The 24,568-nt window shown below is 41.8% G+C and overlaps 1 protein-coding gene and 1 non-coding gene across 6 annotated transcripts in view; one reads left to right on the top strand and one right to left on the bottom strand.

Moving 5' to 3' along the window:
* IL1R1 (interleukin 1 receptor type 1) overlaps positions 1–14,963 on the bottom strand; it is a 94,325-nt gene extending 79,362 nt beyond the window's left edge. For all 5 annotated transcript variants that reach the window (XM_061211363.1, XM_061211364.1, XM_061211362.1 and 2 more), the window contains exon 1: positions 14,705–14,963. The gene's annotated coding sequence lies outside the window, so the exon portion shown is untranslated. The remainder of the gene's footprint in view (positions 1–14,704) is intronic.
* LOC133074832 (small nucleolar RNA SNORD86) lies at positions 10,872–10,955 on the top strand. The gene has a single exon (XR_009697239.1). It is a non-coding gene; the product is annotated as a small nucleolar RNA SNORD86 (small nucleolar RNA).
* Positions 14,964–24,568: the final 9,605 nt, after the last annotated feature.

Here is a 24,568-nt window from a genome sequence, read left to right as displayed (position 1 = left end):
TAGTGACTTTCAAGTATGTGATACAATATATTAGCTACAATCACCATGCTGAACATTAGATCCCCAAACTTGTTATTCTTATAACTGGAAGTTTGTACCTTTTGACCAACATCTCCCCATTTCCCTCACTCCGAAGCCCCTGCAAATGCCACTCTACTCTCTGTTTCTCTGAGTTCAGCTTTTTTTGATTCCACATATAAGTGATATCGTACAGTATTTGTCTTCCTCTGTCTGTCTTATCTCACTTAGCTTAATACCCTGAAGCTTCTTCCATGTTCTTGCAAAAGGCAGGGTTTCCTTTCTCATGGCTGAATAGTATTCTATTGTATGTCCAGTGTGTACCACATCTTCTTTATCCATTCATCTGTTGACAAACACTTAGATTATTTCCATATCTTGGCTATTATGAATAATGCTGCAATGAACATGGAAGTGTAGGTATCTCTTTAAGATACTGATTTCATTTCCTTTGGATATATATCTAGTAGTGGAATTGCTGGATCATATGGTAGTTCTATTTTTAATTTTTTGAGGAACCTCCATACTGTTTTCCAAAGTGGCTATACCAATTTACTTTCCCACCAACAGTGCACAAATGTTCCCTTTTCTCCACATACTCATTAACATTTGTTATCTGTTCTTTTATTGATGTACAGATTATTCATTAAGAGATAGATGATACAATCTGTGAAACTAGGTTTCTCCCACCTATTTCAGGCAGGGTATGTTTAATCCTTCCAGAGAAATATCTGTTGAGTTCCTATTATAGTTGAATTTTTACTTTATAATATGTATTGTATTGGTTGTAGCTTAAATATTATCTACAGACCATTTCAGAGGCTAGAAAATAACCCTTGTACATAATGCCTTCTTTAAAAACTAGCTTACAGGTAACATGTGCCAGCTTGGATGATAAATTCCCATAAGAAATGGTAGAAGGGAGCCTTAATCATGTTCCTCACGTGAACGAACTCTGAAAGCTTCAGCTTTCAACTCATACAAATATGAGTTCAAATACATCTCAAAAAGAATTATTCATCGACTAGCATTTCCCTTCTTTGGGTCCCGTTATCATATCAGCACAATGAAACGTGAAGAGGTTTGGGAGCCCAACTGACCCAGGTTCAAATCCTGACTCTGTCATCCATCTGCCACCATCTGGAGATGGTACCTGCCTAAATCTGCTAGCTCTGCCCCCCATCCTCCTTTGGGACAAATTGAAAACAGTAAAACCTGTGTACAGAGCACAGGTAATGTCTGTAAAGCACCCAGACATCGCCAGGAGCAGCCAGATGACAGCTGAGCCTGGTTCATTCAGGACGGCAGCAGATCTGCCCAGAGCGAAGAGGTCGAAGAGCCAACAGTTGAAATCCAGGTAATAAATGGTCTGAGAAAAGTTGTCCCATGATCTCCAGTCAAGTTCTGCCCTCTCACTAAGTCCAGGAATTGAATGAGGGAAACCACATCAACCTCTGGGGTCATACTCATGGCTGTGGAATGTGTTGGGTTTGCAGCCATGCTGGAATATATTGTTGGCATAAGTGGCTGAGTGGATACAGTCAAAAAAACCAACACTGCTTACCTCAGCCAAGAAGTTCAGCATCTTCAGAAAAAAGAGGATCACGTATAAGTGTGTCCACTTCCAATAATTTCCCCTCAAATGATAAAAAAGGCAAACCTCCACAAAAGACAAAATCACACCATCGCCTAGTTCTATAGCAACATCACCATTCATTTGTTCATTGATTCGGAGAATGTCTGAAGCCTTCAGACATCCAACTTGCTAATATTCTCACTGAAATGTTAGTCATTGTCATGAACAGATTGAACACAGATATTGGAAAACCAAGAGCCTGAAAATCTATGAATCCTAAAATATTTATTTTAATTGCAATTAGCATAGATGCCGTTCAAGTTTTGTAAATATGTTTCTGGACTTCTCCTTTGTAAGTATTCCTTTGGCTGCCTTGTAAGTATTCCTTTGGCTGCCTCTTTTACCTCCTTATCATTATCACTGGACAAGTCCCAACCCCACCCCATGTTGTGCTGGATTGGGCCGCTCTGTCTGAGTTGAGCATCTGGAACTCATCTGTGGAGTCCCTTCTCCTCCGGAGCAAACCCTGCCCTCTTCTCCCTGGACCAGGAAGCAAAGCTAGCTGAGGTGTTAACTGATCTCACAGCTGTCCCACTTCCTGCCCAGGTGGTCCTATCTCCATGGAAACCTGCATCCCTGAACACGTCTTCTGGGCCGGCGGGTCCTGAAGCCTTCATCCAGGCACACCACCTGCACACACACACACGCGCGCGCTAATCCCCACTCTGCTATGGCCACAAATGACCAGTTGTGCCCTAGATAGGGGCCTGAGAGCCCAACCAACAATACTTGACCTCGGTCCCCTATGTTTCTTCACAAGATAGAAGCACCTCTGGGCTTAGAGCCTTAACCATCAGGCACGTGAGGGTGTGGTCCAGCCCTTCTGCAGGGGCCTGCCAATGCTACAGGCTCGGAAGCCAAGCAGCCCCATAATAATGGAACCAGAGGGGCCAAAGTGAAAGAGGATGTGGGGCAGAGAGAGAGCCTCTCCTCCAGGCCTTCCCCAATGATGAGGCTGAGGAATTTTGCTCTTTTGGGGATGCTTGGAGAGCATCCTCAGAGAGCTCAGAATCAGGGGCTAGTCCCAGCTCCATCCTTGGCCCACCCCGTGGCCTTGAGGAAAGCTCTTGATTCTTCACCTCTAAAGATAGAAGGAACCCCCTACCTGCACCTCCAGAGAAGGATATAAGAGAAGCTCCAGCCCCATGGACTCCCCAGCACCAAACAGGTCCCCGCAGTGGTCTGCAAGGCCCGAGTTCTCATCTGGAACCAGAAGCGGCTGGGCCTCTTTGCTGCCCCCTCCACCTACCTTTTGATCACTGACATTAATTCTGTCTCGAAACTGTAAGTAAGAAAGTAAGAAGCCGCTGCTCACTTTCTTCCTCTGTGTTTTGCCGTCCTCCTCCACCTCCTCCTCCTCTCAACACTGGAAGCACCGAGCACAGGGCCCAGCCCGACTGGACACTCATGAATCATTTCTCAAAACCCTCAGTTAATTTAGCAAAGCTTGAGGGGATGAGCGAGAACGCCCTTTGTACACCTAGTTTCATTCCCGGGAGAGGCAGAGCGCATGCCTGTGTAATGTCTCCACAACCACGTTCAGGCATAGCACCTGTCGCTTGTCACACACCCAGGAATTCAGGGCTGGGCGAGACAGCACAGTGTCCTGCGTGCCAGCCCTGTGGAAATGTCCACCCTGCCACCATCTCTCATGGTAAATACAACGACGTCCCACAGTGCTTGGGCACAGGCATTGGGCTTCCCTAATATCACATAGGTGAGCACTCGTGGTCTGGGAGGTAAGACTGTACACACTCTGGCACCATCTCCCCAGCCTGTGACTGGGAAGTTCAGAATAAAACCCAAGCTCCTTACCATGGCCCCATCTCTGTCTACACCACCGTGATCTGGCCCCATCTCTGTCTATACCACCGTGATCTGGCCCCATCTCTGTCTACACCACCGTGATCTGGCCCCATCTCTGTCTACACCACCGTGATCTGGCCCCATCTCTGTCTATACCACTGTGATCTGGCCCCATCTCTGTCTACACCACCGTGATCTGGCCCCATCTCCATCTCCAGGCTCCCTCTCACTCACTCGGCCCCCCGCATACAGACCTTCTCCTGCCCCCCTGCAGGGCTCAAATGCCGCTGTTCCCTCTGCCTCAGACCTCATGCCTCCTCACAAGGACCCCCCATCACCAGGTAACATAGACCCAGCCCCTTAGCCACTGTCTCAGCAGCTGTCTGTGTCTTTCACGACGCTCATCACACACTCGACTCGGGCTACTGCCCGGCCCCTCTGTGTGCCCTGCCCTACTGCAGCGTCCCATGGCTGGACACCCACGAGGCTCAAAAAACAATCGTTATGATCACAGCCAGTTTTAAAACAATCTCAATGCCACTACACACCTATTAGAACGGCCAAAATCCACAACATTGATGGCAGATGCTGTCAAGGACGTGGAGCACCAGGGACCCTCATTCACTGCTGGAGGGGGTGCAAAACAGTGCAGCCACTTTGGAAGACAGTCTGACAGTTTCTCACCAAACTAAACATGCTCTTACAGTACGATCCTGCAATCACTCTCCTTGGTATTTGCCCAAAGGAGTCGAAAACTTATATCCACACAAAAACCTGCACATGGATGTTTATAGAAGCTTTATTAATAACTGTCAAAACTTGGAAGCAACCAAGATATCATTCAGTAGGGGAATGGATAAATCACCAGTGGTCCATCCAGACAATGGAATATCATTCAGTGCTAAAGAGAAATGAGCTATCAAGCCATGATAAGACATGATGAAACCTTCAATGCATAGTACTAAGCAAAAGAAGCCAATCTGAAAAGGCTGCATAATGTATGATTCCAATTATATGACATTCTGAAGAGGTGAAATTATAGAGACAATAAAAAGATCGGTAGTTGCCAGGGGGCGGGTGGGAGGAGGGATGAACAGGCAGAGCACAGAGGACTTTTAGGGCAGTGAAAATACTCTGTATGATACTATAATGATGCATACACGTCATTCTATATTTGTCTAAACACATAGAATGTACCACACCAAGAGTGAACCCTAAGGTGAACTATGGACTTTGGGTGATAATGATGTGTCAGTGTAGGTTCATCAGTTGTACCGAATGTATCCCTCTGGGGAGGGGGGCATATTGATAATGGAGCAGGTTATACACGTGTGGGGCAGGGGGTATATGGGAAATCTCCGTACCTTCCTCTCAATTTTGCTGTAAACTTAAAACTGCTCTTAAAAAATAAAGTCTAAATAGAACTACCATATGACCCAGCAATCCCACTCCTGGGCATATACCAGGAGAAAACCATAATTCAAAAAGATACACGCACCCCAGTGTTCATTGAAGCACTATTTACAATAGCCAGGACATGGAAGCAACCTAAATGTCCATCAACAGAGGAATGGATAAAGAAGATGTGGTACATGTATACAATGGAATATTACTCAGCCATAAAAAAGAATGGAATATTGCCATTTGCAGTGACATGGATGGACCTAAAGATTGTCATACTGAGTGAAGTAAGTCAGACACGGAAAGACAAACATATGATATCGTTTATATGTGGAATCTTAAAAAAAGGGTACAAATGAACTTATTTACAGAACAGAAGTAGTGTCATGGATGTAGAAAACAAACTTATGGTTACCAGGAGATAAGGGGGAGTGGATAAATTAGGAGATTGGGCTTGACATATACATATTACTATATATAAAATAGATAACTAATAAGGACCTACTTTATAGCACAGGGAACTCATCTCAATACTCTGCAATGACCTATATGGGCAAAGAATCTAAAAAAGAGTGGATATATGTATATGTATAACTGATTCACTTTGCTGTACACCTGAAACTAACACAACATCATAAATCAACTACATTCCAATAAAAATTTTAAAAAATAAAAAATAGTCTAAAAAAAACCCCTCAGCTATGATATGAGATATGAAAAATTCGAAAACACACTGAGTTAACCTCTTCCCCCTATAAGATCACCAAAGCTAAAAAAAACAAAAAAACAAAAAACACAGTTTGCTAGCATACTGTGTCGGCAGACGTGTGGAGAAACATTTTCTCAAACATTCCTGGCAGAGGTGTTAACTGTTATAACCTGATAGGAGGTGGGTGGACAAATCACAAGTGCACACAAGCCTCTGACCCAGCAGTGCCACTTCTAGGAATTTAGCCAACAAATACGCTCGCTAGCACTTCTGCAAAATGACACAGGCATGGCTGTTTGTTATTCATTGCAACATTGGTTGTAATAGCAAAAGACTGCAAACAACTTATTAGTCAGCAAAAGGTTAAAAAGCAGCTCGTTAGATGCAGATTTGGAACCAGGTACAGATGAGTGTACATCATTGGCATGTGTGATGATTAATTTTATGTGTCAACTGGACTGGACCATGGGATGCCCAGATAGCTGGTGTGTCTGTGAGGGTGTTTCTGGAAGAGATTAGCACCTGAATTGGTGAACTGAGTAAAACAAATGGCCCTCCCCAGTGTGGATGGGCTCCATCCAATACTTTGGGGGCCTAAATAGAGCAAAAAGGCAGAGGAAGGTTGAATTAACTCTGCCTGACAACTTGAGTGAGGATGTCGATCTTCTCCTGCCCTTGGCACTCCTGGTTCTTAGGCCTGCAGACTAGACAGGTGTCTACACCATTGCTCTCTAACTCTCAACCTTCTAACTACACCATCTGCTTTCCTTGGTCTGCAGCTTGTAGACGGCAGATCCTGGGACTTCTCAAGTCTCCATGATGGCATAAGCCAATCCACACCTTATAATAAGTCTATTCCTAGACAGATACACATAGACAGATAGACACATATATAACCAAGAGGAGATTGATATAGCTATATCGATACCTACATATCTACATATATATCAATCTCCTATTGGTTCTCCAGAGAGAGAACCCTGACTAATACAGTGTCAAAGAGGTGGAAGAAACTATTAACTATCAACCTACTGGTGAGAAAGAGGGAAAGACTTTGCTGAATAACCTTTTTAAAGCCTTTTAAACTGTGCGTTATCTATTCAAAAGCACACAAACTATGTGTTTTTATTCATTTATTCTCCCTAGAATGAGACCGTGTCATGAATCCCAGTCGTGCACTAAGTACTGATGTGACTTTAAGCAAATCACATCCCTGCACTTACATTTCTTAGTCTGCAAAGTAAGATAATAATAAAGACTACCTCGTACACAGGGCACTTAGAACCAGGTCTCACACGTAGAAAGTGCTCTATTGGTTATTTGCCATCATCGTTACTTATTCAATACCAGGTTCAAACCATTGCTAAATGTTCATTTGATCCCAATTTTAACAACCGACCACTGAGCTGAGGGTCAGAGTGAAACCCTGTACCTCCTGCAAAGCTTTCCATACATGCCAAGTCCATGGGACTTGCACTTACAAAAGCTGCGATCTCCGTTTTCCTGATTCTACCCTGGGTTTGTATTCATTTGCTTAACATCCATTAAGAGCGTTAAAGTCTTACTCAGTAGAAACAGAAACCAACCCACACTAAACTAAACCAAGGAAACAATCAATATGCCCCAGATAAAGCTCCATTTTTAAATCCTCTGTAATTCCTTTTAGGGATATTCATTTCCCTGCAGAGTTGGGTAAAAAGGTTCCTAGCTCCCTTCCGCTGACTCATGCGAGAAACGTTCATCAAGCCCTCACGGGGTGTCAGACCCCAAACCCGGCCCAGGAGAGAGAGAAACACATAAAATCAGTCCCTACCTTTCAGAAGCTCTCACTGGGGATCAGAGTAAAGCAAGTGGATGGTGAAAACGCAATATGAGAAGAATGGCATATTATCCCACGTGCAGATGAGATAGATAGGCAACAAAATAAAACCTGTTTTTAATCTAAAGTATGTCCATGTGCTACTGAACCTGGGAACCAAGAAACATGTTGTAACACGCACAACTTTCCAAGTTTAGAATTAGAAGACATTGTCAAAATGTCAGCACCCAGCTCTCCCAAAACTAGATACTCTATAAGGTGAGGCTATAAATAAACTTCATATTAACACTAGTAATAGTACCATTTGGTATTTTTACTTTCTTTCTATTTAAAGAACATTCCTCTAGCTTTTCTCTTTATCTTCCCAGTAGGATCATGTGGTGGAGTGGAAAGTCAGTCCTTACCTCTAAATTGTAGAGGTGAAAGGAGATAAAATCATAAAGACTGAGGTTTGCTCTCAGTTGCTCAAATGGTAAATTAAGAAGTCAGAGCAAAAGAATTCGACTCCCACACACCCTGGGCGGACTTGCTGAGAGACATCAAATGAGGTCAAAGGCCTCAGAAATTAGGTTGGCAAAAGTTACTGTGAGAGAGGATTGTTTTGATAATGTAACCAAAAAAATACAAGAAGCTGAACCCAAAGGGGCAGAATGGGAAGCCAGAAGGTTTCACAAAAAGTGTCCTTGAAGCAAATTAAGACAACAAAACACTCTTGGCCAGTTATCAGATTAGTACACTTTAGGAAAAAAAAAAAAAAGGTGAAAAACCCAGTGCTGGTGAAAGTGTGAGAAAAGGATGTCCATACACTGCTGAAGGGAGTATACATGACTAGTACTTTCCTAGAAAAATTTAGTAACAGAAGCAAGAGCTTCAAATATGCTCGTGCCCTTTGACCTCTGGGAATTTATTCCAAGGAAATAATCAGGAAGAGATGCATAGGTTTCCCTATAGGAATGTTAGTTTGGGGAATGTTAATAATAGAAAAGAAAAAAATCAAATATACCAACACGATTTAACAAATCATCTGTGTAATGTGATTAAAAAGCTTTTGTAGGAAGAAATTCATTAGCATGGCCAAATGCTCACAGCACATTGCTGAAAGGGAAAAGCAGGTGATAAAACATCATGTAGAGCACAAGCATGTTTTTTCAAAACTGTAAATGTGTTCAGAGAAAACCATACCCACCAAAATACTAACAGTATTTATCTCACAATGTTAGGTTTTTACGTTTCACCTTTTTCATTTATCTCTATGTATTCTTTTTTAATTTTATTTTTGACCATGAGCATGTGCTGTCTGTGTACGTTTTTAAAGGCTGTATTTTAGAAGTGGATCATAGCCACTCCACGACCTCGCCTGTGGAATTTCTCTCCTCAGCATGTTAACAGTGCCCAAAAGGGTTTGTAGGTTAAAGATTAAAAACTGAATGTTGGGACTTCCCTGGTGGTGCAGTGGTTGGGAGTCCGCCTGCCAATGCAGGGGACACGGGTTCGAGCCCTGGTCCGGGAACATCCCACATGCCGCGGAGCAACTAAGCCTGTGTGCCACAACTACCGAGCCTGTGCTCTAGAGCCCTCAAGCCACAACTACTGAAGCCCACGCGCCACAAATACTGAAGCCCACGCGCCTAGAGCCCATGCTCCACAACAAGAGAAGCCACCGCAATGAGAAGCCTGCTCAGCGCACCAAAGAGTAGCCCCAGCTCGCCGCAACTAGAGAAAGCCTGTGCACAGCAACGAAGACCCAATGCAGCCAAAAATAATAAATAAATAAAATAAATTTTTTAAAAATACAACTGAATGTTGAGTAGAGACAGGCCATAAGCATCTTTTAGAATTCATCACTACTCGTCGACAGATGAATGGATAAAGAAGATGTGGTATATTTATACAATGGAATATTACTTAGCCATAAGAAAAGAATGAAATAATGCCATTTGCAGCAACATGGATGGACCTAGAGATTATCATACTATGTGAAGTCAGACAGAGAAAGACAAATATCATATTATATCACTTATATGTGGAATCTTAAAAAAAAATGATACAAATGAACTTATTTACAAAACAGTAATGGACTTACATAGAAAAAAAACTTATGGTTACCAAAGGGGAAAGGGGGGGGGAGATAAACTGGGAATTTGGGATTAACAGATACACACTACTATATATAAAATAGATAATCAACAATGTCCTACTGTATAGCACAGAGAACTATACTGGATATCTTGTAATAAGCAATAATGGAAAAGAATCTTAAAAAGAATAGATATATGTGTATAACTGAACCACTTTGCTGTACACCTGAAACATTCTAAATCAACAATACTTCAATAAAAAATACCTTTTTATCATATGATATCACTTATATGTGTAATCTAAAAAAAGGTTACAAATGAACTTATTTACAAAGCAGAAATAGAGCGACAGATGTAGAAAACAAACTTATAGTTACTGGGGGGAAAGGAGGGGAGAGGGATAAGTTGGGAGATTGGGATTGACATATACACACTACTATATATAAAATAGATAATAAGAACCTACCGTATAGCACAGGGAACTCTACTCAACACTCTGTAATGACCTATATGGGAAAAGAATCTAAAAAAGAGTGGATATATGTGTAACTGATTCACTCTGCTATACACCTGAAACTAACACAACATTAAATCAACTACACTCCAATAAAAATTTTTAAAAAAATAAAATGCACTAATTTATAAGTTAACTTTTAAATTTAAATAACTGTGAAAAACTATTAGAAGTATAATAATATAAAGCAAATTGGAATAAATGTTGAAGAAACTCTAAAAAATACATTTTTAAATAAATAAATAAAAATAAAATAAAATTCATCACCACTATTAGGAAGATCAAATTCATCTCGAGAAGTGTCCCTACTCCTTCCAGATGGTATGTCTCCTCCCTTTCCCCAACTATCCACACGTTTCCAGTGAGCACAGATTTCCCCCCAGCCTCCAGCACACACATGGTGGCCTCCAGTCGCCTGTGGGTGGACATGGTGATTCACCAAACCAGTTAGTTACTCGCTGCACCTTTTGAAATGTCCTTCCCACCATCCAGCCCTTCACACCCTCACACCCACAGTGCAAAGTCACATTTGGCATAAGAGCAAGAGGAAGTTTTAAGTTGAATTGAATTGAATGGTTAACCTCATTTTTGTTTTCTTCCTTCCTTTCTTTAATATCTCAGATTCTGTCCCATTTTCTTATTCTTTCACACAACAACATTATTATAGGACATAATGAGGTCAAGGGTGTCCAATAAGAGGACAAGGTCAGGGTGGTCAAGGGTGTCCAATAAGAAATACAAGGCAATGGTGTCCAATAAGAAATTGGACAAGGGTGGTCAAGGGTGTCCAATAAGAAATACAAGGCAATGTTGACCAAACCCTGAGAGCCAACAGTCTTCCTTGCAACTCCAGATGTAACATTTTCAAAGCCTCTGAAAAAGCATGCTCAAACCAGTGCTGGCTGACCAGGGCTCACTGAGCTATACAGGCCTCTGCTCTGGGGGTGATGGCCAGTCCTAGTGTCTGAGTGATTCCCTAGGCCCAGCAAAGGGACCAAGTTTTCAGAGCCCAATAAAAATAAAAACAAACAGCAACAACAACAACCACCACCATGCTCAAGCTTTTAAGATTCCACTGTATCTATTGAGATGATCATATGGTTTTTCTCCTTCAATTTGTTAATATGGTGTATCACATTGATTGATTTGCATATATTGAAGAACCTTGCATTCCTGGCATAAACGCCACTTGATCATGGTGTATGATCCTTTTAATGTTATTGGATTCTGTTTGCTAACATTTTGTTGAGGATTTTTGCATCTATGTTCATCAGTGATACTGGCCTGTAGTTTTCTTTCTTTGTGACATCTTTGTCCGGTTTTGGTATCAGGGTGATGGTGGCCTCGTAGAATGAGTTTGGGAGTGTTCCTCCCTCTGCTATATTTTGGAAGAGTTTGAGAAGGATAGGTGTTAGTTCTTGTCTAAATGTTTGATAGAATTCGCCTCTGAAGCCATCTGGTCCTGGGCTTTTGTTTGTTGGAAGATTTTTAATCACAGTCTCAATTTCAGTGCTTGTCATCGGTCTCTTTATATTTTCTATTTCTTCCTGGTTCAGTCTTGGAAGGTTGTGCTTTTCTAAGAATTTGTTCATTTCTTCCAGGTTGTCCATTTTACTGGCATATAGTTGCTTGTAGTAATCTCTCATGATCCTTTGTATTTCTGCAGTGTCAGTTGTTACTTCTCCTTTTTCATTTCTAATTCTATTGATTTGAGTCTACTCCCTTTTTTTCTTGATGAGTCTGGCTAATGGTTTAAGCTTTTGACAAAATTCAACACCCAGTTATGATAAAAACCCTCCAGAAAGTAGGCATACAGGGAACTTACCTCAACATAATAAAGGCCATATATGACAAACCCACAGCCAACATCATTCTCAGTGGTGAAAAACTGAAACCATTTCCTCTAAGATCAGGAACCAGACAAGGTTGTCCACTCTCACCACTATTATTCAACATAATTTTGGAAGTTTTAGCCACAGCAATCAGAGAAGAAAAAGAAATAAAAGGAATCCAAATCGGAAAAGAAGAATTAAAGCTGTCACTGTTTGCAGATGACATGATACTATACATAGAGAATGCTAAAGATGCTACCAGAAAACTACTAGAGCTAATCATTGAATTTGGTAAAGTAGCAGGATACAAAATTAATGCACAGAAATCTCTTGCATTCCTATACACTAATGATGAAAAATCTGAACGAGAAATTAAGGAAACACTCCCATTTATCATTGCAACAAAAAGAATAAAATACCTAGGAATAAACCTACCCAAGGAGACAAAAGACCTGTATGCAGAAAACTATAAGACACTGATGAAAGAAATTAAAGACGTTACAAACAGATGGAGAGATATGCCATGTTCTTGGATTGGAAGAATCAACATTGTGAAAATGACTATACTACCCAAAGCAATCTACAGATTCAATGCAATCCCCATCAAACTACCAATGGCATTTTTCACAGAACTACAACAAAAAATTTACAATTTGTATGGAAATACAAAAGACCCCGAATAGCCAAAGCAATCTTCAGAAAGAAAAATGGAGCTGGAGGAATCAGGCTCCCGGACTTCAGACTATACTACAAAGCTACAGTAATCAAGACAGTTTGGTACTGGCACAAAACCAGAAATATAGATCAATGGAAGAGGATAGAAAGCCCAGAGATAAACCCATGCACATATGGTCACCTTATCTTTGATAAAGGAGGCAAGAATATACAATGGAGAAAAGACAGCCTCTTCAGTAAGTGGTGCTGGGAAAACTGGACAGCTACATGTAAAAGAATGAAATTAGAACACTCCCTAACACCATACACAAAAATAAACTCAAAATGGATTAAAGACCTAAATGTAAGGCCAGGCACTATAAAACTCTTAGAGGAAAACATAGGCAGAACACTCTGTGACATAAATCACAGCAAGATCCTTTTTGATACACCTCCTAGAGAAATGGAAATAAAAACAAAAATAAATGGGACCTAATGAAACTTAAAAGCTTTTGCACAGCAAAGGAAAACATAAACAAGATGAAAAGAAAACCCTCAGAATGGGAGAAAATATTTGCAAATGAAGCAACTGACAAAGGATTAATCTCCAAAATATACAAGCAGCTCACGCAGCTTCAATATCAAAAAAACAAACAACCCAATCCAAAAATGGGCAGAAGACCTAAATAGACATTTCTCCAAAGAAGATATACAGATTGCCAACAAAAACATGAAAGGATGCTCAACATCACTAATCATTAGAGAAATGCAAATCAAAAATACAATGAGGTATCACCTCACACCAGTCAGAATGGCCATCATCAAAAAATCTACAAACAATAAATGCTGGAGAGGGTGCGGAGAAAAGGGAACCCTCTTGCACTGTTGGTGGGAATGTAAATTGATACAGCCACTATGGAGAACAGCATGGAGGGTCCTTAAAAAACTAAAAATAGAACTACCATATGACCCAGCAATCTCACTATTGGGCATATACCCTGGGAAAACCATAATTCAGAAAGAGTCATGTACCACAACGTTCACTGCAGCTCTATTTACAATAGCCAGGACATGGAAGCAACCTAAGTGTCCATTGACAGATGAATGGATAAAGAAGATGTGGCACACATATACAATGGAATATTACTCAGCCATAAAAGGAAACGAAATTGAGTTATTTGTAGTGAGGTGGATGGACCTAGAGTCTGTCATACAGAGTGAAGTAAGTCAGAAAGAGAAAAACAAATACCGTATGCTAACACATATATATGGAATCCAAAAAAAAAAAAAAAGTTTCTGAAGAACCTAGGGGCAGGACAGGAATAAAGATACAGACATAGAGAATGGGCTTGAGGACACGGGGAGGGGGAAGGGTAAGCTGGGACGAAGTGAGAAAGTGGCATGGACATATATACACTACCAAATGTAAAATAGATAGCTAGTGGGAAGCAGCCACATAGCACAGGGAGGTCAGCTCTGTGCTTTGTGACCCCTAGAGGGGTGAGATAGGGAGGATGGGAGGGAGACGCAAGAGGGAGGAGATATGGGGATATATGTTATATGTATAGCTGATTCACTTTGTTATAAAGCAGAAACTAACACACCACTGTAAAGCAATTATACTCCAATAAAGATGTTAAAAAAAAAAAAGATTCCATTGTAAGCTCTTATGGAAGGAAGCATGCACAAATCTTGCTAATACAATATATTATAATTTTAAATGCAATCGGTGATGTCTGTTTATAGCAATGCAATGCCTTCACCCAAACACAGGCCCAGGTTATGCCCCTCTAGAACTGTAGAAGCATAAAGGAAAGTCATAAAATGTCTTAATTCTAACATCTACTACAGCATTTTAAAAGGACTTTACAATATCCTTCAGTTAAACCTCGTGATTTACCAAAAGACACATAACTATTGATGACTTATAGGTAGTATGTAGTCATAAAATATATCTCCCACATATTTCATAGTAAATCTTCCATGGAATAAAACATATGTAATCATAGGTGATCTTTTAATAGGGCTCACAGACACACAGGTTTAAATATGCCTACAGAGCGACATAACTCCAAGAAATCCTTCAAATCTTGTCTCAACAAACAGCATGACATTGTCAGTTTTATCAGATTCCATTTGCCCCTCTTAAATACTTCATCAGTGTATACGTAAACAAAGGGAAAAGGAGGGGAAAAAAATACAGAAACGAAAACCAAAGTGCAAATCAATCATCTTACCGTCCCCTTTCCTTATGGTTGGAGGCTTTGGGAACGGCTGGCCCCGAGGGAGGTGGTAAGTCAGGGTCAGCCCGCAGTGTTTCTTTCCCTGGTTGGAGCCCGCTGAGTTGAAGGTGGTTATTAAAAACAAAAGTGCATTTAGAAGTCAGCCCGGGATGGAGTTGCTAATTGCGTTTTTCTTTCCCAAAGAGCTTTGGGTCTGGTCTGTACATAGGAGAGGGATGCCTCACAGCTTGTCAGGAGACCCAGCTGCGCAGAGGCTGAGAGAAAGGAGAAAGTGGGCTCCGGTGATGCCTCTTAGGGCTTTAATCCTCAGCTGTGACACATGTGGGGAACTAGAAACAGGAAACTCTGAGCCCGGCAGGCAGCCAGAAGCATTCAGAAAACGTGCCAAGCCCTTTCGAAATACCACACTCTCCACGGAGCATTCTCTCCTAACAGTTCACAGGCTGTGTCTCTCTTCTCAAATGACTGAGCCATAAACCTGGGCAAGGCTGGCCCACAGACGTCCCGTCTGTCACAGTTCCTGTCATCAGAATCTGGACCAGTCCAGGCCAGGCCTGGGGTCTCCTATGCCCTCCCTCTTCTGCCAACCTCCCAAGCCTCTTGTAATGACATCCACAGATGGGAGTTCCTGGCGATGCTGCAGGACCTTTCATTCAGGTCTTTGCATGTTTCAGACGCAGGGCCTCTTCCTACTGTGCCCACCGCCCCTGCCATGTGCCCTGGGGACACTGCAGGGATCTCTTCTCAGCATCCTGGAGGCGAGGAGACCCAAGGGTCACCCCTGGGCTCAAAATCCATCAGGGCAGGGAGGATTCGGGGAAATGTAGCCAGAGCCTCTGGCTTCCATTCGCCGCAGCCTGATCCACCCCCGAGAGACTGTGCTGCCGAATCCCTCTTCTGTTTCTCTCACGGCCCCTCCTGCGCCCGGCATCCCGATTCATGTTCTCAACACAGCACGGGCCGCACCTATCAGAGCCGTACTCAAAGTCTGCAGCGCAAGGACCAAAATGGCCAAAGCTCCTCTCCTGGCATCCAAGGCCCTCCAGCAGCTACCTCCGCATACCTTTCCGCCTTTCCCCACTGCCCTTTAAAAGAACCCCCCGCGCCAACCTGGATGGGCCACCACTCTCTCCAGAAGACAACGTTCAAACCTGTGTTTGCACGTGCTCTGCAGCCACCACCCTGCCCCGTCTCCCCTTGTCCTCTTGAACGTGATGTCACAACACGCACAACACTCCCCCTCCTCTTCGTCCCCCTCCCCGCACTTCTGGTCTTCACCACGGTTCACTCATGCGTGCCCCCTACTGCACCCTGGGGTGGTGCTCCCCGCTATGAATCCAAGTCTTCTCTCCATGATAATAACAGAGAGACAGCAAGGGTGGGCACTCATTATGTATCAGGCGTTTTTCTAGGAACTGTAAGTTCTTTAAGCCCATTTTACAGATAAGGCAATTGAGGCATGGAAAAGGTAAGTACTTTCCCCAAGATTCCCTCAGCCAGGCAGGGTGGAGCCCAACCTGGCCTTGCTCTTTGAGTCTTTCCAGGGACCTGTGCTACTTATCAATATTTGTGAACAGAGAGTATGTACTCAGGGAGAGTGCAATTTCCTCACCCTTCTTGGTATCCTTTCCAGAGGGCCTCCCAGAATGTTTTCCCATGCCCAATGATTACAAGTAGCTGTGACTAATTGGTAGACTAATGAGCTTTAATTGAGAGATCAAATGTTTCCACCTGAGCGGTAGACAGGACTTTCAACATTAAGAATAAGCAGAATGGTCTTGAGGTTAAGGCAACGTTCCTGTAGAGGTTTTGCTGACATTTTTAGCCTACCTATCACGTGACTATTCAGGCCTAGGCCATCTGGTGCGTCAACAGACTGCTAAAAAAGCTGAGATACCCTCAAATGTCGGGGGCTGGGAGAACTTTCCACCCTTCCTCCAATGTGGAGTAGCAGAGGCTTTCGGGGGCCTAATCCACCCCCAGCTCCAGGGGCAGCCTTGCTGGTCTGAGCCGTTAGATCCTTAGAAACACACTAGCACCCCCCATGTTGCTGGCCAGGTGCTACTAATGCTGGAAGGTGAATGATATTTCACTGAAGATGCTTCTGGCTTCCACTGAAGGCAAGACCCTCTCAATGCTCTTTGGAAGAAGAAGAACAACAACAAAAGATCAGGAAGACCCAGCTTTTGTCCCCAAGAAACTTACTACCCAGTTGATAGGGAGGCCATGGACAAGACACTAGCAGGCTTAACCCACCCTAGGTATTTGCCCCAAAATAGGAGTTTGTTTTCCCTAATCAGTTTATCTTTACTGAACATTTAGTGGAGAGGAAAGATTTTGTTTCCAGGATTTTTCTGACCCTCTTTTCCACTCCAGACAACGTCTCCCTTCCTCTTTCCCGCTTCTCAACAAGGAGACACACACGCACACACATGCACACACACACTCCTGCCTGGGTTTTGTCAGTTGCTTAGTCCCCCCCCCCAACCCGACAGAGTTCAGGGAAAACAAATTGTCACAGTTGGCAATAAAAATTCAGTACCAGAAGTTCATGGAAAATCTCCAAACTCCAATGTCCTTTACAAAGTCCGGAGCACAGCACTCACTGAGCCAAGCCCGCAGCTTTTACCATGGAAACTCTCAGGAGACGTCATTATGATGCGATTTTGTCAGCGACATGGTCTTTGCAGAACTCCATCTGTATTTATACTTAATAGGTCAGAAATAACTCATATATTTTCCCATAATATTTTTATGGAAAAGTTTACACATTCAGAATGGATCTGCATTTAAGAATATCTTTAATGTGACTGTAACCCATTGCTCCATGTGTTTCCTTAATCCACGTGTTTCCTACACATCATAATCGATGAGAAAAGAGAATGCAAAGCACATACAACGTGTGTGTGCGTGTGTGTGCATGCATGTGCCTATGTGTGCATGTGTGTGCTTGCGTGTGTGCCTTCAGGCAAGCATGTCCATACCTGGAATCTGACCTTGCCTGTCCTGCCACATACTACGGGTCCTTAAGAAAGGGTGGTAAACCCTGCTTTACTAGGTCCAGCAATTTGGTAATTAATTTTGTAGTTAGACCTGGGCCCCGGGAGACCTGGATGAAAGAGGCTGCTCTAACTTCACGGATGTGGCTTTGGGGAAACCACTTTGCCTCTCTGCACTTCAGTTTCTACATCTGGAAAAAAATACAGTATAATCTAAATCCTTGCTACACAAAGTGTGCCCACAGGCCAGAGACATCATCAAGGAATGCACTAGAAATGTAGACTCTCAGGCCCCACCCCAGAACGACTGAATCAGAATCAGCATTTTAATAAGATTCCCCACGTGACTCATGTGAGCGGTAAAGTTTGAGGAGCACTGATCTAAATGTTCTCTGAAGTGCCTTCCAGGGGCACATTTTGTTAGTTTAACCCTTGTCCCTTTCAGCTAAAGAGTTAACATGCTATACACAATGGCTGCCTTGTGACCTTTTGGTTATGCCCCGGGAGGATCTGGCTGATTTCACTCCTGTTCCAGGCAATGACACATAAACAGATCAGATCATCTCCATGACTCTCCCAGACCACTAAGTCACACTCTGTCTTCCAGCTTCCTACCAAGCCTCTTAGGAGAATACTTAATACTTAACCCTTAATACTGCCTACCTCCAGACAGCTCTCACATCCATCACTGGGTCTGAGGGGTTGTGCAAGCACAGATTAGTGAACAGGAAAGATTCTAGATGAATTATTACAGCGATCGTCTTTAGCACTCAATGAAGCCATGATCACTAAGAGAAAGCATGAAGTGACTAAGAATGAACCAAGTCTGGTGAAGCTCATTTAATCTTGTATTCGATGGGGTTAGAGAGGTGGAGATTAGGCAGAATACTGTGAATTTAATGAATCAGGATTTCATGAAAGCATTTCAAACCTCTTTCTTGTAAGCAAGATGAAGAATACACTTAGTAGAGTTGGACACTCTCCTAAACGCCCATACTCCATGACAAATGGGTTAATGTGAAGAGTGGTCACCAGTAGACAACCTCGGGTGCCATACTTGGTCCCCCCCAGGAAAGAGGCAGCTAGGATGGATGTGGACAAGTTCACGGTCACCCTCCAGCTGCAGCAAGTCAAGAGTAGAGGAGGTAAGGGTGGTTGGAAGGGATATATTCCCCCCCCTGCCAAAAAAAGCAAATTCAGGATTAAAAAGCAAAACTGAAATCTGAAGCCAAAAAAAATTACCAAGTGAGCATGGGCAAAAAAACCCCAGAGAGTGTGGAAGTGGTAATATTTCCAGGGGTCACGCGTGCAGGACAACAGAGGGCCACAAACCCAAGCCAGAGATTGGGAAGGGAATTGGGAGTTGCAGGGTGAGTTCTACAACATGAGGGCCCAGCTCACCACGTGATGGGAGACCAGCACTTAAAATGGACTTTGAATTCACGGAGTGAGCAAATCAGGATCCCAAAAGATCCCATGAGGATGGAGCCATGGCCAAATCTAACAATAGGAAATGTAACAAGAGACAAATCTAAAGTCCTATTCTTACTTCCCAAACCTCATTTTGTAAGTACAGGACAAGGCACACAAAAAGCAAAAGCATGGGTGGAGGACAAAACCAAACAAATGTCAGGGTCTCAATTGACTAAGATGTCCTCTGTGAACCCTAAGTGTGATGGTAGACTGCGAATTCAGCTGCCCTGGTAGAAGCATAACTTCTCATACAAGGAGGGCGGTCACTCTCGAGATTGTCCTCCAGAGCAATGTTTTCCAAATGTTCTCCCACCATGGCACTCAGAGAAAATGAGAACAAGGGCTGCTCTTGGCCAGAGAAGACCAGCCAAGCCCTCCACCCTGCCCGTAGGTCGAGGGGATTGATATCTGTACACCTGGAAGCCATCAGGCCGAGGGACCCTACCGTAGACTCTACCCCAGAGATGCTGAAACAGGAAACCAGGGCCAGTAGGGACAAATCCAAAACTAGAATTCACATCTGCAAACTTCAACACCTTTCTTGGTTACTCTATTCACAGAGCCTCACTGTATATATCTGTGAACTTTGGGTGCGGTTTTCAGCTCTTTCAGTGAATGTGGAAGTCACTGTTTTTTAATAAGGTAAGATGATATATTTACTATGTGTCAAGTTCTAAATATGAGTAACAGCTCAATAAATGTGCCCAACTTACTGTGCCATTAAATTTTACATGAAAACACTGTCTTTGGTTGTTCTTTGACACAAGTTAACTAGTGTCACTAAGTTTGTAGGAAGGTTCAAAACATTCCAATGAGTACAGATTTTTTAAATATTTTGTTATGGAAAATATAACCATGATACAGAAGATAAGAAGGAAAAAAGAAAAGACTTAAACATTCTTCATGATCTTGCAGCCGAATTCCCATCACTGTTGGCATTTTGGAATATTTCCATCTACTCTTTTTTTTCTAGGCACATATGTCTTTGTAATCTCTTCTGATTTAACATTACATCACAAGTGGTTTTTTATGCTATTCCATGGCTTTTATAACTATCATTTTTAGTGCCAGGTACTGCGTATCACCTCCTATTCTGACACATTACCCCTTTTTCACAGTCTTGACTCTATTGCTTTCATTTTACATTTAAAAAGAAAAATGACTGTATCCACACACTACATTTTCAAAGTCTGGATGAGAGGAAATGGGGGGAGGGATAAATTATGAGTTTGGGATTAACATATACACACTACTATATATAAAATAGATAACCAAAGAGGACCTACTGTATAGCACAGGGAACTCTACTCAATATTTTATAATAAACTATAATGGAAAAGAATCTGAAAAATAATATATATGTGTGTGTGTATATATATATATATATATATGTACACACACACACATATATAACTGAATCACTTTGCTGTACCTTTGAAACTAACACAACATTGTAAATTAACTATAATTAAATAAAAAATAAAGAAAAAATTTAAAAATAAAACATAGGAGGGAGGGGCAAGATGGCGGAAGAGTAAGATGCGGAGATCACCTTCCTCCCCACAGATACATGAGAAATACATCTACACGTGGAACTGCTCCTACAGAACACCCACTGAACGCTGGCAGAAGACGTCAGACCTCCCAAAAGGCAAGAAAATCCCCACGTACTTAGCCGTGTGGATGAAAGGCTCTTGGTGCTCCAGCCAGGCATCAGGGCTGTGCCTCTGAGGTGGGAGAGCCAACTTCAGGACACTGGTCCACAAGAGACCTCCCAGCTCCACGTAATACCAAACGGTGAAAATCTCTCAGAGATCTCCATCTCACCATCAAGACCCAGCTTCACTCAACGACCAGCAAGCTACAGTGCTGGACACCCTATGCCAAACAACTAGCAAGACAGGAACACAGCCCCATCCATTAACAGAGAGGCTGCCTAAAATCATAATAAGGCCACAGACACCCCAAAACACACCACCAGACGTGGACGAGCCCACCAGAAAGACAACATCCAGCCTCATCCACCAGAACACAGGCACTAGTTCCCTCCACCAGGAAACCTACACAACCCACTGAACCAACCTTAGCCACTGGGGACGGATACCAAAAACAACGGGAACTACGAACCTGCAGCCTGTGAAAAGGAGACCCCAAACACAGTAAGATAAGCAAAATGAGAAGACAGAAAAACACACAGCAGATGAAGGAGCAGGGTCAAAACACACCAGACCTAACAAATGAAGAGGAAATAGGTAGTCTACCTGAAAAAGAATTCAGAATAATGATAGTAAGGATGATCCAAAGTCTTGGAAATAGAATAGACAAAATGCAAGAAACATTTAACAAGGACGTAGAAGAACTAAAGAGGAACCAAGCAACGATGAAAAGCACAATAAATGAAATTAAAAATACTCTAGATGGGATCAATAGCAGAATAACTGAGGCAGAAGAACGGATAAGTGACCTGGAAGATAAAATGGTGGAAATAACTACTGCAGAGCAGGATAAAGAAAAAAGAATGAAAAGAACTGAGGACAGTCTCAGAGACCTCTGGGACAACATTAAACGCACCAACATTCGAATTATAGGGGTCCCAGAAGAAGAAGAGAAAAAGAAAGGGACTGAGAAAATATTTGAAGAGATTATAGTTGAAAACTTCCCTAATATGGGAAAGGAAATAGTTAATCAAGTCCTGGAAGCACAGAGAGTCCCATACAGGATAAATCCAAGGAGAAACACACCAAGACACATATTAATCAAACTATCAAAAATTAAATATAAAGAAAACATATTAAAAGCAGCAAGGGAAAAACAACAAATAACACACAAGGGCATCCCCATAAGGTTAACAGCTGATCTTCCAGCAGAAACTCTGCAAGCCAGAAGGGAGTGGCAGGATATACTTAAAGTGATGAAGGAGAAAAACCTAAAACCAAGATTACTCTACCCAGCAAGGATCTCATTCAGATTTGATGGAGAAATTAAAACCTTTACAGACAAGCAAAAGCTGAGAGAGTTCAGCACCACCAAACCAGCTTTACAACAAATGCTAAAGGAACTTCTCTAGGCAAGAAACACAAGAGAAGGAAAACACCTACAATAACAAACCCAAAACATTTAAGAAAATGGGAATAGGAACATACATATCGATAATTACCTTAAATGTAAATGGATTAAATGCTCTCACCAAAAGACACAGACTGGCTGAATGGATACGAAAACAAGACCCATATATATGCTGTCTACAAGAGACCCACTTCAGACCTAGAGACACATACAGACTGAAAGTGAGGGGATGGAAAAAGATATTCCATGCAAATGGAAATCAAAAGAAAGCTGGAGTAGCAATTCTCATATCAGACAAAATAGACTTTAAAATAAAGACTATTACAAGAGACAAAGAAGGACACTATATAATGATCAAGGGATCGATCCAAGAGGAAGGTATAACAATTGTAAATATTTATGCACCCAACATAGGAGCACCTCAATACATAAGGCAAATACTAACAGCCATAAAAGGGGAAATCGACAGCAACACAATCATAGTAGAGGACTTTAACACCCCACTTTCACCAATGGACAGATCATCCAAAATGAAAATAAATACGGAAACACAAGCTTTAAATGATACATTAAACAAGATGGACTTAATTGATATTTATAGGACATTCCACCCAAAAACAACAGAATACACATTTTTCTCAAGTGCTCATGGAACATTCTCCAGGATAGATCATATCTTGGGTCACAAATCAAGCCTTGGTAAATTTTAAAAAATTGAAATCGTATCAAGTATCTTTTCCGACCACAACGCTATGAGACTAGATATCAATTACAGGAAAAGATCTGTAAGAAATACAAACACATGGAGGCTACACAATACACTACTTAATAACGAAGTGATCACTGAAGAAATCAAAGGGGAAATCAAAAAATACCTAGAAACAAATGACAATGGAGACACGACGATCCAAAACCTATGGGATGCAGCAAAAGCAGTTCTAAGAGGGAAATTTATAGCAATACAAGCCTACATCAAGAAACAGGAAACATCTCGAATAAACAACCTAACCTTGCACCTAAAGCAATTAGAGAAAGAAGAACAAAAAAACCCCAAAGCTAGCAGAAGGAAAGAAATCATAAAGATCAGATCAGAAATAAATGAAAAAGAAATGAAGGAAACAATAGCAAAAATCAATGAAACTAAAAGCTGGTTCTTTGAGAAGATAAACAAAATTGATAAACCATTAGCCAGACTCATCAAGAGAAAAAGGGAGAAGACTCAAATTAATAGAATTAGAAATGAAAAAGGAGAAGTAACCACTGACACTGCAGAAATACAAACGATCATGAGAGATTACTACAAGCAACTCTATGCCAATAAAATGGACAACCTGGAAGAAATGGACAGATTCTTAGAAATGCACAACCTGCCAAGACTGAACCAGGAAGAAATAGAAAATATGAACAGACCAATCACAAGCACTGAAATTGAAACTGTGATTAAAAATCTTCCAACACACAAAAGCCCAGGACCAGATGTCTTCACAGGCGAATTCTATCAAACATTTAGAGAAGAGCTAACACCTATCCTTCTCAAACTCTTCCAAAATATTGCAGAGGGAGGAACACTCCCCAACTCATTCTACGAGGCCACCATCACCCTGATACCAAAACCAGACAAAGATGTCACAAAGAAAGAAAACTACAGGCCAATATCACTGATGAACATAGATGCAAAAATCCTCAACAAAATACTAGCAAACAGAATCCAACAGCACATTAAAAGGATTATACACCATGATCAAGTGGGGTTTATTCCAGGAATGCAAGGATTCTTCAATATACGCAAATCAATCAACGTGATACATCATATTAAAAAATTGAAGGAGAAAAACCATATGATCATCTCAATAGATGCAGAGAAAGCTTTTGACAAAATTCAACACCCATTTATGATAAAAGTCCTGCAGAAAGTAGGCATAGAGGGAACTTTCCTCAACATAATAAAGGCCGTATATGACAAACCCACAGCCAACATTGTCCTCAATGGTGAAAAACTGAAACCATTTCCACTAAGATCAGGAACAAGACAAGGTTGCCCACTCTCACCACTATTATTCAACATAGTTTTGGAAGTGTTAGCCACAGCAATCAGAGAAGAAAAAGAAATAAAAGGAATCCAAATCGGAAAAGAAGAAGTAAAGCTGTCACTGTTTGCAGATGACATGATACTATACATAGAGAATCCAAAAGATGCTACCAGAAAACTACTAGAGCTAATCAATGAATTTGGTAAAGTAGCAGGATACAAAATTAATGCACAGAAATCTCTTGCATTCCTGTATACTAATGATGAAAAATCTGAAAGTGAAATTAAGAA

The sequence above is a fragment of the Eubalaena glacialis genome, chromosome 14 (assembly GCF_028564815.1).
Source record: "Eubalaena glacialis isolate mEubGla1 chromosome 14, mEubGla1.1.hap2.+ XY, whole genome shotgun sequence".
Taxonomy (NCBI): Eukaryota; Metazoa; Chordata; class Mammalia; order Artiodactyla; family Balaenidae; genus Eubalaena; species Eubalaena glacialis.
This window is presented reverse-complemented; position numbering and strand designations above follow the sequence as displayed.